General features: G+C 38.9%; 1 long non-coding RNA gene across 1 annotated transcript; it reads left to right on the forward strand.

Annotated features, from left to right (window-relative positions):
* Positions 1-12,197: 12,197 nt before the first annotated feature.
* LOC134215746 (uncharacterized) lies at positions 12,198-13,216 on the forward strand. Its single transcript, XR_009980307.1, has 3 exons — positions 12,198-12,468; positions 12,529-12,716; positions 12,831-13,216. It is a non-coding gene; the product is annotated as an uncharacterized LOC134215746 (long non-coding RNA).
* The last annotated feature ends 1,281 nt before the right edge of the window (positions 13,217-14,497 follow it).

Raw genomic sequence — 14,497 nt, forward strand, 5'->3', positions numbered from 1 at the left:
GTCACTCTTGCGACCGCTCTTCACTGTTCTGGGTTCTGGCACATTCTTCTGACGATGTTATCGGTGGCAGTGTCTATTCCGCATGCCTACAACATCGCACTCTTTTCCGATTCAAACCGGGAATATGTGAACAGGATGGGCTCAGCCATTTCGTTCACGTGTGGGCATTGTGGACAGGCGGGGGAAGCCGCATGTCCAAACCTGTGCAGGTACCACCTGAAGCATTCGTGGCCTTTTAAGAACTGGGTCAAGCCAATGTTTAGCTCTCCATCCCTAGCAGCGCACATTTTCCACATAAATTACCGTAATTCATATGTGACTGGATTTAGTTGCAATCAAGTTGATGCAACCAATTTTGTCTGACTTGTGCTGCTCAGGATGAGGTCTGCTAATCGACGCAGACACACTTGGGACTAGGTGATGGGTCTTGCAGACGTAGTCAACATGACTTTTCAAGCTCAACTTATCGTCGAGCATCACCTTCAGTTGGTTCAGAGATCTGATGGAGGTGATGTCGCAGCCACAGACTCTAATTGTCGTCTCATGCACCGGTTTCCGATTGTTGACAACTATCATCTCCATTTTATGATGCGCCAACTGTAGCTTCTTGCTGCGCAACCATTCATCTATTAGACAGATCGAATTGGTTGCAGTCAAATCGACCTCCTCGATGCACTCTCCGTACATGGTCATGGCAACGTTTTAGGCGAATCCCACTAACTTGACTCCTGGCGTGAGCTTCAACCTTAGCACGCCATCGTACTTCGCGTTCCAAAGTAATGAACCCAAAATTGATCCCTGCGGGGCACCTGTCGTAATGGGATCGGTATGCAAGCCCTCTTCTGTCTTATAACTCAATACTAGATTCTGGAAGTAGCTTCCCAGAATCTTGTACAGCCCTAGCTGTTTTGGATCAACTTCTCCAGTAGCTTCCCTACCGTGTCTATTAGACAGATTGGTCTGTACGCTGAGGGGTCTCCTGGCTTGCCCGGTTTCGGTAACAGGACCAAACGCTGTTTATTCCATATATCCGGGAATGTCCGTCCGTACAGGCACCTCTGCATGGCTGATCTGAACATGCCTTTAACGCTATGTCCGGACCAGGTGCTTTGTTTGTTTGTTTATTATTGTCCAGTAGTGTAAATTTTCTAAAAAACTACCTCCGGTTTGGAAAAGATACAAAACTGTATATAATTATTGTCATTAATTAGTCTACTAAATAAATTTAGTTAGGGCGGTTCCAAAAATCGATGCAGGCACTACTCTTGAAACTTGCTTCCGTCGGAGAACGTTTTACAACGGGCGGTAAAGAATTCCAGTTTACCACACCTCGAACGAACAGCGAACTAGCTATACTATGCTATACTACGTATTGTTAGCCGGGACCACAAGATTCTGCAAACGTCTACCACGGGACTGAACAAGCCTCCCATGAAGTATCGCAGGAGACTGAGTTGTCACCAGGTTTCTCAGAAAAATGCAGGAGCGATGCGCATAGAAGTACTCTAAAGAGCATCCAATAAGGATACGTTGCAGGTGACTCACATGATCGTAGCGGTTTAATTTATAGACGTAGCGTAACCATCAGTTTAGCGCCACTCAAAGAGTTTGCACTCGGATGGACATGCAATATATCGCCGAACATGAAATGCGGCAGAATAAGATATTTGAAGAGCTTCAGCTTGATAGACGACGAGGCAGCGGAGGTACAACAGAACAGCGAGCGCAGGCTGGCATAGATCTTGCCACATTGTTGAGTAATCAGTCCATTTAACTGCAAATCACTTTGGAAAACAAATCCGAGGTTGTTTGCTTTATCTGACCATTCGATGATCTGACCATCCATTACGATTCCAGGAACGGGTGGAGTAAATCTATCAACCATAAGGCGTCAGTTTGTGACGAACAAGGAGATTGTTTCGCCGTGACCAGTCTGCCCATGTTCAAGGTCCTCATTCACCATTTTGACAAGTTCTCGTTCGCAAGGGCCAAGCCGAGTAATGTTGACGGCAGAATCAACAAATAATGACATGACCATACACAATCTTCCGGAAAACGATTGCTCATCCTTCCTGGCAGAAAAATTAGCCGAGTTTGCGGTTCGCTACGAAAACATCTTCGTGGTAGGAGATTTCAACACCGATATGCTTCGTCCTAGCCTTAAGCGTGTGCGGTTTGAATCGATGCTTTCTAAACATTTGTTATTGTCAGTGAGTGAAGAACCAACATTCTTCCACTGTGGAGGGTCTTCACAACTTGATCTCCTTCTAACCAACAACAGAGAAGGGGTTTTGCGATTTGGACAAGTCAGTTTTCCAGGGTTATCCCAACACGATCTTATTTTTGAGTCAGTTGACTTCAACATCTCTCGTGTGTCAAGTCGGTGCACTTATCGTGATTACGTAAATTTTGATCCGCATGCTTTGGAAAATGCTATAATCTCTGTTCCCTGGAATCTGTTCTACGATATTGCGAATGCAAATGACGCCCTAGATTTCTTCAATGATCACGTGAAAATGGTGCACGATACGAGTATTCCCAGTTAACGTAGGATTCTTCTAGAACGTGACCTAGCTTACAAAGACTGGTTGCAAGCATCGGCACACTTGAAGGATGAGAAACGACTGCGGTACAAGATAATGAGGAACCGTTGTAATTCAAAAATTGCCCAAGCCAAACAACAATACCTGAACCGTTTCTTAGACAGCAGAACACCGTTTAGAACTCTTTGGCAACGGATCCTCGGTGTCGGCAAGGATAAAACATCGCAGCCGTGTGGTTTCCATCCGGATGAGGTGAATCGTACATTTGTAGCGAATTTTATGAATTCACGTGAAACAAGACCCGTACAGCCATCGCGCACGGTCCCTTTGATATGACCTGCTTGAGGATATATGTAGGTTTTTGTGAAGGTTCAACAGAGCCCACTGCCAAACCCCAACACATCCTAGACAGGCTCCCTAACTTGCAGTGATCATAGGGAGGGGTCATCAAGCCCTTGGACAAAGGCCGTGCTGCCCGGAAGTGATGTCTGTCTGTGTGTGTGTATATGTGCGTGTGAGATGGCTTAAAAAGCATTTTTTAAATTTTATGATGGGCCGGCCTTTTATTCCTTTTTTTAATGCCCTGATGTTCTGGACAAAATTTTAGTCATATCGATAACCGTTTGTGCTGTGCTAAACTCATTGGAAGTTTATATGGCCAAACGTATGCAGAATCATCGAAAAATAATAATTTGTTGCAAGTTGGCACTATTTCAATGAAGAACTAAGATACTCATAGAGTTTTAACCAAATTAAACCCAGAATGTTATGTTCACAGCCGCGAGAAGATTAGAGTTTATTCGACATAGTTATTAGCATTTTTCTGAAGTGTTGCATAAGTGAATTTATTTCTTTTCTAGTGTACAAATTTGCTAAACTAAACTACAGAGAAATGATAATAACTATGCCGAGTAAACTCTAATCTTCTCGCGGCTTGCAGCAAAACATTCTGTATTTGACTCTGCAAAAACTGAATGAGTATCATAGTTTCCATCGTAAATTGTGCCAACTAGCTTCAAATTACTGTGTTTCGATGTTACAATCCATACATCTTGCCATATAAACTTTCTATTAACACCGCCCATCTACACTAGCACCGCCCAAGCGTTTACCGATTTGACTAAAATTTTGTCCAGAGCATCAAGGCATCCAATATGAAGAAAATAGGAGGACAGCCCATCATAAAATTTCAAATAAGTTTTTTCCATGCTAACGTGTTTGTAATGTATGTGCGCAAAAACTCACTACGTATTTATCCTTGATCTATTCGCTTGTATCGACGTGGAATCCGGACCCATTATTTTCTATTAGAAATTGGCCAGGTCGGTCATTGCGTTCCGGAATAATTTCCAATTCACTGTTCTTTCTTCCAAAGTCCTAAAAAAAATCGTAAATAAAGCAGAAACGTATTGTAATGGTTGCAAACAAATGGGAATTGTTGGAATTAATGAGATATATTTCCCTAATGTGCTATTTTGAACTTTCATATGTTCTTCTATTAACCCTCATCCTCCCTTGATACTTTTAGGCACTAAAATGGCTTAAAAAAAATTATAATCCTAGTTTTTAAAACTGCGAAGCAACTGATTCCGGAATAGTTTCGGGTTCGAGTGGGGTATGTTTTTTTTCAATCGTATGACCTTCCTAAAAGTCTTGAAACTATTTTTTTTGCCTGTCATAAGACGAGTTTAAACAATCCCATTGAATTCCACCGCTTAATTGTATCCTGACAGATACGTATTTCGACCTCAACAGTAAGGCCGTCTTCAGTGTCTTGTACTTGACTCGACTAGTCGAGTCGAAATACGTATCTGTCAGGATACAATTAAGTGGTGGAATTCAATGGGATTGTTTAAACTCGTCTTATGACAGGTGAAAACATTCCACTAAAAAGCTCAAAATAATTTTCTTATTTTTTTTGGTTTATCCTACTTCATGAAATCACGAGACTTGTTCAATAGCGCATATTTCAAGGTTCTTTGGTAGATTTTGTCAGGCTCCTTGGCATTCCAGGAACCCGATTTTCCCGGGGAAGTGGCCGCTTTTTTATGTTATCTGGCGAAACCCTACTTACCACATGGTATCCTAAAGTCCTCCTTTTTCAACAATAATCGCATGTCCTCCTTTTTACCAAAAATAACCTTCCTTTTCAATATTTCGAGAACAGTGTGTAGCAGAATCTTGTACTACAGAAACAATATCCATTTCATAAAAAAAAGTGACAGTTCTCCTATTTCCTATTACGCTTCCATATATAATAAGCAAAGGATAGAAGCACCAACGGTTTTTAGAAAAATACCCAGGTAACCAGTAAGCATTATATAAAGCATTTAAGTGGCATTATATGCGCCTTTACTGCAAAACATTAAATGCCAATAAGCCCTGTAGTCGCCTTTAATGCTATTTCAATGCAGGTTTTGGCCCAATATATGGCTGCTTAAATGCTCAATCCTACTTTATCGATAAAGTAGAAATTTTGCTGAATAGCATTTATTCAGCATCCGCAATGCTGAATTAATGCTTAATTTTTAAAACAAGATAAAAAGTTTTTTAATGGCATTTTTTTTCTAATTCTTGTTTTTACATAGTTTTTTTTTCATATTATATCGTTATTGTATTTTCATATTTGAAATGGAACATAATTTTTTAACTTTCTTCGAGCGGGATTCGAACTCGCGGCTCTTGCCATTCGACGCTGTAGTTGTCATCGACCTTACCAGCTGGCCCATAAGAGAGAGATGGTACTGAGAATAATTTTGCCCAACATAAACAAAATCCCCTTCAGAATCATTGAAACTAAATCTAACTCATCTCAGAATGCAACCGTAACAAACGTCATACCCAGTTGCAATGAAACAGCTACAGTAGTGCTGCTTTAATGCATCCATCGAAAATAGTGCAATGGAATAATAAAATGTAGCTAAACTATGTAATAAGTGATAGGGTTCGGTTCGGTACCGATTTCTATTTTCAAATGTAAGTTCATTGGACAAATAGTCCCCGCTATATGGTTCCATATTGGAAAACGTTTGACGTATGAACACTAAAGGCCTTAAAGTGGCACTAATGTAGCTGTTAAATTGCACTTAACGAAAAACAACATTGTGCATTCCAAATGCTATTTTAAGACTATGCATCTCATGATTGCTTTGAGAATGCTTATTTAGAACAGCCAGGTTTTCGAAATGCTTATATACAGCATGGAGCATATGCAATGCCAGTATAATGCTACTATAGTGCTTACTTTAATGCTTATTGGCTACCTGGGTAAATCTTATCGTTCGCTTGTAAAGACCAGGTTCATATCCAATTTTCATGTACCTACCAGTGAACATCAACAGTAATTTTAAATTTCGCGTCTTGTCAGCTGGTTTTTAGTTTTCATTTTTTTTTGTGACAGATGAGTTGATCTTCACATTTCATTTAATGGTAATGGCAATTCACAAACTTTTAATATATAGCATCCCCGACAGAACAAAATAACAATTTCACATCATGTTGTGTTTGTTTTTTTAAAAGCTGTATGAACTAAATTAAGAGTGTTGTGAAATTAACTAAATCCATTAAATTAACCAGTCAGCATCCACTACCAATGATAACATCGATAGTGGCGGTAAAGTGATCGTTGAAGAAGTTCGGAGATCTATTGTTGAATATTGGGAGATTATTCTTCTACTTCTTCTTCTTATTGGCATTACATCCCCACACTGGGACAGAGCCGCCTCGCTGCTTAGTGTTCATTAAGCACTTCCATAGTTATTAACTGCGAGGTTTCTAAGCCAAGTTATCATTTTTTGCATTCGAGAACCAAAACACTTGCCTTACTTAATACCAACAATATTCAATTTTTGCACGACTATTTCTACGTTAGACTAAACATAATTGTTAGGATTTGAAAATAAACCAATTTGGCCTTTCATCAGACTTGAAAGAACCTAAATATGTTCAGCTCAGGGTTTGCAGAAATCGCTCTCGATAGATAACGAACAACGATAAAAGAGAGGCAAAAACCTCTCCGAATCATAACAAGCCATGAAAACAAAACTATCGCACTTGTATACAAGTTGGAAAAAAACTGATTCGGATAGGCGGCCCCCACCGAGGGGGTTTGATAAAACACGTTTTTCTCGCTCATTTTATGTTGGGGACCATATTTTTTCGCACAGCTGTGTAAAACAAGTGTAAATGCATCATCAGAACCGGTGCCCCCGCAATTGGGGCTTATTAAAAGAAATTTATCATGGGTTGTAGCCCCCCGAATCAGTTCATTATCGTAACAGCTACCGAAAAACGTCTCTCACGGTATGCTACCTATCGAGAGTGCATACAGACATGATAAGTGAGAGATTTTCTCATTCTCCTTTGGATTCAAACCCTGGTTCAGCTATAATAAAGGGATCAATTCCCCCTGATACAAGGATCAAGTCTCCCGCAGCTTTTGAAAATGCCAAATTTTCTATCTTTTAAAAAAATCGATTTTTTGATAACTTTCATGAAAAAATAATTTCTACCAATGATGTTTTCGAATAACTGATTAAAGTGTTCATCCAGTCCATCTTGAATCGTATAAATTTTATTTCTTACATCGAGAAACATCCGAAACAAAAAGTGGGGATCATGTGTGTCCAGTTTCTCCTATCATGAGGCTAACACGATGATATTTTTATGCCCAGGGAAGTCGAGACAATTTCCAATCCGAAAATTGCCTAGACCGGCACCGGGAATCGAACCCAGCCACCCTCAGCATGGTCTTGCTTTGCGTCTTGCCGCACGGCTAAGAAGTAAGGGTATGCGATAACACACTTTTTCCTAACGAAACGAAACGAAACGAAATTTAAAATGTCTATGTTGGTTCGGATCGAAACGAAACGAAATATAGATTTCTTTCGAGACTTCGAAACGATACGAAATCAAGGTTAATTTAATTCGAAATTTTTCGAAACGAAACGAAATTTAGATTTTTTTTCCGCGGAATTTTTATTGAATTGGTTTTACATTATGTACGCAATTCTGATTTCACTTTTTCGAAGTCGAATAACTGTTTTGCTACCAAAAGACTTAAAATAACTGAAGAGGCAAACTGTGATAAATCGCCACATTCTCGCCGCATATACCATTGGCAATACCCCAGCATTTGTGCCGCTTTCAAAGGAATTCAACGTGGAGCGTGTGCTCCTGAATCGGATCAATTTTATATCAGTTTTATATAAGTATATAAAAATAAAGATATTGTGGGATTTTTCATATGGGAAGATCCATAAAGTACGTCACGCAAAAATTGGCGATTTTCGACCCCCCTCTCCCCCTTCGTCCCACTTTTTGTATTGAATCTCTAAAATTTTTGTATGAGTCGTCACGCTGCTGGTAACCCCCCTCCCCCCTAGGAGCGTGACGTACTTTGTGGACGGCCCCTATACGGATTCAAATTTCGTTTAAAACCTTAGTTCACTTAAGAATTATGTAATTATGCTGAAGCATACTTCATATTACGTCTTGTCAGCGTAGTTTTACAGTATTGACTTAGTCAAAATTTGAAAAAGAATGCTTAGATTTATTTTTTTATTTAGTTAGATACTTAACTATGTATCCACATCTGCCAGGCGTATACGCAGATATAGAATTGATATTACTAGATTGAGGGCCCTCATTAGCCGTGCGGTAAGACGCGCGGCTACAAAGCAAGACCATGCTGAGGGTGGCTGGGTTCGATTCCCGGTGCCGGTCTAGGCAATTTTCGGATTGGAAATTGTCTCGACTTCCTTGGGCATAAAAGTATCATCGTGCTAGCCTCATGATATACGAATGCAAAAATGGTAACCTGGCTTAGAAACCTCGCAGTTAATAACTGTGCTTAATGAACACAAAGCTGCGAGGCGGCTCTGTCCCAGTGTGGGGATGTAATGCCAATAAGAAGAAGAAGATTACTAGATCAACATTTGAAAAGGGTGTACCTGCCAAAATTTATTCCTTCTTATTCCTCGTCTACATATATAGCATATATTTGCTCACTAGAAGAATCCTGTGCACCTTTCTAAAATGTTCAAAGATATGTATTGAATTTCACAGACCGATAGTCTTATATACAATCAGCTCGACAAACTGAGCTATTGTGTGTGTGTCCTTGACAGATGAGAACAGCTGTTATGGTCAGTATGTGCTGAAAGCATTCATAAGTAAAGAATTTTCAGCAATTTTAATGATCTTTCAACCCGTACTGGATTTTTTTTTGCAAATTCCATGCGAAGATCTAGAAATGCCCACAAATCGACAATGTTCCTCACATATTGTGCAAATAGTCGAAAAAGAGCTTAATAGCGTTTCTTAACTGTACACATCGTAGTTGCTAATCATGATTGGCCGAGAAACAGCAAATATGCACAGCTCACCAATTAAATAATATTCTTGGGATACAAAAAAGTTATTCTTATTGTATACTTGCTTCGGAGTTTCCAATTCATGAACAATAACGATGCTGGTCAATAACGGTGCTTATGGTCAATTTAGTATTAGGAGAGGAAAATTTGTGTAATACTAATTGTTTTAAGAGACCGAGGCATGCTCTGCATCTCCGTGAGCGCTACGGAAAAGGAATCGTTGGTTAGTTGAGAAGGTACCCAAGTAATACCGAAAACATCATTATTAACGAAGATCTAGTAGTGTACGTGGATTTCCCTATTGGACCCGACCGTTCGAAATAGTCGCTCCTTGAACGGTCGTTGGAATCGCCGTTTTCACCTTCACACCGGTTTTCATAGTAAAATCTGTCAAAACTGACAAGTCTGCCACGTGCTTTTTGCTGTTTCCCTCGGACTTCTCTTTCTTTTTCCGATGTTTTGACATCTGTTTTGATAGACAAGGAGCGAAAAACAAGGTAATCTACCAAACATTTATTGAGTTTGGCAAACCTTGCTGCAAAAGGGAACGTTTGAAATAGGCAAGTAAACCGACCTTCGAATCCATTCGTCAAGTAAATCCACAATAATGATGTTGCAAAAAGGTCGGGAAAATGAAATACAAAACATGTTATGTTTAAGGAAAGCTATGATAAGGTTTTTGCAAAACATACAACAATTTGATCAGAGAAGAAATTTCATACTACATTCTCACAACTTGCTGATAACGTGTCGATTTTTGACATTTGGTTTGTTTTTTTAGATGTTTTGTTTCACATTCTCACAACATAAAACATCTCGCGCTTAGTTTCATAGGGGCGTAACTGTATTGATCGATTTCTTTTCGTCGATGTTTTTTTTATTATTGTGGCGAATTATGCTAGTTTGTCGATGATTTAATGGTTTGGTGCGATAAAGGATAAATGTATTATTTCGCTAGAAAAAACTAGCTTCTAACGAAATTTAACGGAATTCCGCGGAATTTCGAAACAAATTTAGACTAATTCATACTTTATATTATCAAAAAATTTTGGCTGCGCCGCTGAACAAAATCGTTAAGTTGTTTTAAAAACTTTTGGTTATACAAATTTTTCTATTAACGCTTACTAACCCCATTCTTAGTCGACAAATACGTAAGTAGTTTTCTTCTATAAAACGTCTTCAGTGTCTCCATGATTGAAATTTGGTGATATTTTTTTACTATTTGCACAATATGCATGCGGAATCGATCGTGTTACTGCTGGTCATGGGACGGCAGCTAGTCCGGGAGAACGCGAAGTGATAAAAATCTGCCTCGCGTAGCAGAAATCTGTTTAACCAGTGTGCAATCGATCGTTTTGATGCTGATCACGCCAGCTAGTGTGGGTTAACGCGAAGTGATAAAACTAATGTCTGCATCGAAGAGCACAAAATTATTTAGTGCGGAATCGATCGTGTTGTAGAAGATTATTAAACGAAGCACATTGATCTTGCGAAGGTGGCAGAACTGTACACTCGCCTGAAACGTGAAGCAACAAAAGTTGGACTGGTGGTGAATGCGTCAAAGACAAAGTACATGCTTGTGGGCGGAACCGAGTGCGACAGGGCCCGCCTGGGAAGCAGTGTTACGATAGACGGGGATACCTTCGAGGTGGTCGAGGAATTCGTCTACCTCGGATCCTTGCTTTGACATTGATCTTTAAAGATGTTGAAATTACGTTACACTTCTATCATTGGGGTATATATTCTGACGAGACAAATGTCAAAAAATGAACATGTTATGACATTGTTCGTAAAATCTTCCTGTAGACATGTCTCGCGCTTAGTTTCATAGGGGCGTAACTGTATTGATCGATTTCTTTTCGTCGATGTTTTCTTTTTTTTATTGCGGCGAATTATGCTAGTTTGTCGATGATTTAATGGTTTGGTGCGATAAAGGATAAATGTATCTTGCACCAGAATTGATAATCACGGTTGTAGCTTTTGAAACAATTGAGTTATAACCAAAATATAAAATCGATTAAGAAAAATCGATCAATACAGTTACGCCCCTATGAAACTAAGCGCGAGACATGTCTACAGGAAGATTTTACGAACAATGTCATAACATGTTCATTTTTTGACATTTGTCTCGTCAGAATATATACCCCAATGATAGAAGTTTAACGTAATTTAAACATCTTTAAAGATCAATGTTATGCAACGTACACACCAGTCAAGCAGTTTGACGAACATTGACTCCGCCCCCAAGAAAACGCTTCGGTTGCTGCTTAGTTTGCACGTATGTGAAGTTGTTCGAACAACCATTTGACAGTTGGCGGCTCGGTTGGAAAAAATTAAAACGGTTTGATTTTGGTTTGAGTTGTCGGGGGTGGAGTCAAGGTTCGCCGAACATGTTTGAGCATTTGTAGTGAAGTTGCACAAACCCCCATATATTTTTTGATGGTTGGTGCTCTGGTTGTCGCTTCGGTCGTTCGTGTGTGATATTGTTAGTCGAATAAATTGATTGTTCGTTCCGCTGTTGGTAAAACTTGATGGATGTTTGAATAAACGAGAGGTGGAGTCATTGTTGGTCAAACTGCTTGACTGTGTGTACGTTCCATTATGAACGTTCTTCATCGACCCTGTTGTTTATCGACAACTCGCCATATTGTTTTTCTTTTGCAGATTCAAGAATTTGTTTACATATCAATTTCAAAATTATGTTTTGGCATAGTTAAATTTTTCTTCAATCAATGGCGAATGAATTAAGGAGAAGTAAAATGAAAAGTTAGCCAATGAAACATGTGCCGCATATAATGTTTCGACCGAGACTTCGAAACAAATTTGATTTATTTATACAGTTTGTATATGTTTATTAATATTATTAAAATGGTGTTCATCATTTCACGCATGCTTGTTTTCATTCGTTTTTGTATAAAAATTATTTCTTTGAACGTGTTGGTCAGCATTTTTGTTTTGGTATTCAATTTGACAGAACAATGTTGAAAGTCGGTTATTGAAAACATCCTTAGTACTGAAGTTTAGTCTTGTGAATGTGCAATCAAAAACAAGGTTGCGACTGAAAAATGTTAAAAATATCTAGAGGAACATTTCTAAAGGTCCTAAGTAACATTTGTAAACAAATTGAGTTATTAGCGCAGACACTCAACTGTGCTCCTAATCTTAGCGATCAATTTAAATCCACATTTATTTTTTCATTATTTCACTATATTTTTTTTCCAGTGCAAAACGTCCAACCTGCATTATCGGCAATATCTGACAGATTTGTCGTTTGGACCTTTTGCAATTTGACGGTCCCATCTGAAATCTGTCAAAACAAAATCAAAATTTCAGATGGGACCTTTGGTCGCACATTAACAAATTTTTGTTTTCTTTATTAAAAGTATGTTTTTTAACTAAAATTAAATGAAGACAACACTCAAGAGTCGCCAAGAGCAAGCTAGTCCGCTAATCAATCAAGTTAGCTGGCGGAACTTTGATCATATCTTGGCGGAGCTCTTTATCATCGGATTCCTGCCCAAGCACGACATCGATCCCAACACAAACAAGAGGTAAGGGAATTTTAATATTATTTCATGCATTAGTTAAGTTTTTCTAATTACATTCTCCAGGGGTTACCTTCGTTTGTGAACTGCCGGTTGCTGAAGGAAATGACTTCAGTGGAATCTTTGATTGCGAATCGCATATCGTACTGCTGCCAACCTCCCATACGGAAGATTCCAGGCAACCCAAATTCCCGCGCTAGCCGACGCTGTGCCCTTTCGTTATTAAGATCACATCCCATGGATTATTTGCTTAGGTGAGAAAGTCAATGCAGCTGATAAACCCGCATATTAATTTCCAATCTAATCAATCATTACAAATGTTCAAAGAATGATTTTCTCACGGAAATTTGTTATTCTCTTCATACTAGGCTGGGCCAGTCGACTGTGCAAGCGCATCGAATAGGAATCAGTGATCAACAATCAACTAAATAACTGAACGTTTGCCGCGACAAGTACCGTGAGAAATTTTATTAAACGGAACTCGCTCTCCTTAACGATGGTCTGGAGGGGAGGAAAAATGTGGCCTACCAGAAGATCCTGAGCAATTTTAGGTTTTTCAGCGAGCTTTGCCACTGACGATACGGAAGAGGGTTTACCATTGGCCGTCGTGCTGGCATATTGCTGAACTGTGATAACTTGGGAGCTCGTCTGGATTTCAAGACTCAGATCACTATACAGAGATCTCGGCCATTAGTCACGTGTTATTCGATAGACGAAAATAAAACAGAAAAAACAAAACCATTAGATAAAAATGGAAAAAAAATGCGAAAAATTGAAAATTCATAATTCCTGTACTTTCTAAATATTGAAAATCACTTAATCTTTCATCACATTAATGGGAGCAGTGTGTATTAGAAAGGAATTCCATCACAGACAGTGAACAGTCTTAATCATACGGAATTAATTTTATTGCTCGAACTTTGCCGCAGGTTGTTAAGAGCATCATTATGGGGCACGAGTATTTAAATTTCCTGTGTTATGATGTCGTTTTAGTTTAGGTATGGATGGCGAGTTCGATTCTTGGTCCGGTATGGAATGTTTTCGGATAGGAAACAAGTTACAAAAGAAATGCAGAGTAAATAAAAAGAAGTTATTAGTTGTTGGATAAATACTAGGCATATAATAACACCACTATACTGGCTTTGGAAACTAAAAGTTATCGACTCCCACGGACAACTGCATTTCCTACCAATCTGAGCTCAATCGGGCAGTTAGAATCAACTTCCCAAGTTGTTTTAGGACTGTAATTGTTTTAGGACTGTATATTTTGGCTGAAAACCGTGAAAACTGAAAACCTCATATAAATTGGGTTGTTTAGGGGTATATATGTTTTTACATATTCTGAATATGCATAAAAAACTGAGCCTAACCCCAATTTTTCAGAATTTTTGGAGCCCCGGAACTATTTTTAATTTGCATTTTAAATTTATATGGGACTAAAAATTTGTTCTTATGCTGCATGGGCTAAATGTCATTCTATGAATGTTAGTGTCATTCTATCGATTGAAATGGTTTATTGTTTGCTGTATAGAAATGTAAATAAAAGGTTTACAAACAAAATAAAAATATATTGGAGATCAGCAAAGCATGCTCTTTATGTTAAACAATAAAAATCCTCATATTTTTCTTTGCTAAACAACCCAATTGCATATTGTAGGGTGCTGTCAATACGATACACCGCGCGGCTGTTGCTGGGTGTTTCCAAAAGCGCATTTGCACAAGATTCCACGCGGCGTTTCCCATTCGAAAGGAACAACCGCACCCTAGGAAACGCCGCAATGTTATCTCCCCATAAGAATCGAGTATACGGGCAGCAAAAAGCGCGGTGCGTCGTTTCCTTTGGGGAGCGCCGCGTGTACTTTTAGGCAAATTCGTTAATATTAAATGCGCTAGCGTATGCAGTAGTTGATTGAACTGAAATTTACAGCAAACAATACCTACAATCAACTTATTACATGTAAAACTGAAAATTGTAATTAAATTATACTAAGGTCCGAAGTGGCAGTCATCTTTGCATAATGTCCTACGTAACAAG

The sequence above is a fragment of the Armigeres subalbatus genome, chromosome 1 (assembly GCF_024139115.2).
Source record: "Armigeres subalbatus isolate Guangzhou_Male chromosome 1, GZ_Asu_2, whole genome shotgun sequence".
Classification (NCBI taxonomy): domain Eukaryota; kingdom Metazoa; phylum Arthropoda; class Insecta; order Diptera; family Culicidae; genus Armigeres; species Armigeres subalbatus.